At 40.4% G+C, this 1,586-nt stretch overlaps 1 non-coding gene across 1 annotated transcript; it reads right to left on the reverse strand.

Moving 5' to 3' along the window:
- Positions 1-864: 864 nt before the first annotated feature.
- LOC143400621 (U6 spliceosomal RNA) lies at positions 865-971 on the reverse strand. The gene has a single exon (XR_013091520.1). It is a non-coding gene; the product is annotated as a U6 spliceosomal RNA (small nuclear RNA).
- Between the last annotated feature and the right edge of the window lie 615 nt (positions 972-1,586).

Below are 1,586 nucleotides of genomic sequence, written 5' to 3' on the forward strand. Positions count from 1 at the left end.
ATAATACAATTAACCTTTAACTTTCTTGTTTTCCCCAGGCCACATCCTCCACAGTTACCTGAGGTTCTGTTTCTATTTAGGCTGCCTGAAATTATTCCACGCTCCCATCCAGAATTTCTGAACTTCCTTGAACAAATCATCAGAAAACATAATATGAGTCAGATCCTCCTCCTCAGATTCAAGAAGTCTCGTGCTGGGATTGTGGATAGAATCAGATGCTTTTCTTCTCTCCTTGGGGGAATCCTGCAGCAGATCAGCCACAGCAACTTCTAGTGTCTCTAGCCTCATTGTCCCAATAAGGGAGAGAATAGCCCCACTACTGGCACTAACTGGGGAGCCACTCACAAGTTTTATGAATAATGGCATTGAGAAAGGAATGTTGCTGATAAATAGCATTGGCCAGATTGTAGAGACTGGGCCAGAAGGAGACAGAAGAAAATCAGTTCCTGGGGTGATTCTCAGTTCAGATATGGCCATCGTGGTACACAAGTAGATTTAAAAAAAAAATTTTTTTTAAATAAGTGAAAGCAGAATGTATTATAATTTTTATTACACATATCAGCACAATTTTTCATATCTCTAGTTGTATATAAAGTATGTTGACCCCAATTCGTGTCTTCATACATGTACTTTGGATAATGATGTCTATCACCTTCCACCATCCTTGCTACTCCCCTGCCCCCTCCTTTTACCTCCCACCCCTCTGTGCTATCTAGAATTCATCTATTCCTCCCATGCACCCCCTCCTTACCCCACTATGAATCAGCCTCCTTATATGAGAGAAAACATTTGGCATTTGTTTCTTTTGGGGTTGGGGGGTGAGGGATTTGCTAACTTCACTTAGCATTATCTTCTCCAACGCCAAAAAATATGAAATGCTTTCCAAATTTGCGTGTCAACTTTGTGCAGGGGCCATACTAATCTTCTCTGTATCATTTCAATTTTAGTATATGTGCTGCCGAAGCAAGCACCACAAGTAGATTTGAGAAAATTTTAGTCAGAAAAATCACTAGATATAATTGGTGATTGGATGTAAAATGGGAGAAGGTCAGGGGGTTGGAGATCTCAAGAATGATACCCAGCTTTCTTGTTGGAGCAAAAAGTTAGCAAATAATAGCTGACATTCATTGATCCTTTCTATTTGTCTAGCTCTGGTCTCAGCCTTCTACATACAGTCTCAGTAATGCAACAAAATTTTGAGGTAGGTAAAACTGCTATTATCCACATTAACCAAGTTCAGAAACAGAAAGATAAATAATGATTTGCTCCAAATCACACAGGAAGTAACCAAGCATTGGATCCAGGATCTTGATCCAGCCACATGGCTTTAGAGCTCAGGTTCCTAACCCCTGATTCTCACTGAGGAGAATGTTTTTAAGAGTAGGATGTTTCATCGAGCCCTGAATAAGCTGTTGAGATTTGAGTGCTTTGGAGACATCCCAGCAGAGATGGTAACATGCAAGTCTTTGATATAAATAGGACCCACACTCAAGAAGACTAGTTGGAAGTAGAGATTTCAGTTATTAGCACACAGACAGTAACTGAAACCCAGAGGTAGGTGAGATGAATTGCCCAAAGGGAGCATA

This window comes from Callospermophilus lateralis, chromosome 5 (assembly GCF_048772815.1).
Source record: "Callospermophilus lateralis isolate mCalLat2 chromosome 5, mCalLat2.hap1, whole genome shotgun sequence".
Taxonomy (NCBI): Eukaryota; Metazoa; Chordata; class Mammalia; order Rodentia; family Sciuridae; genus Callospermophilus; species Callospermophilus lateralis.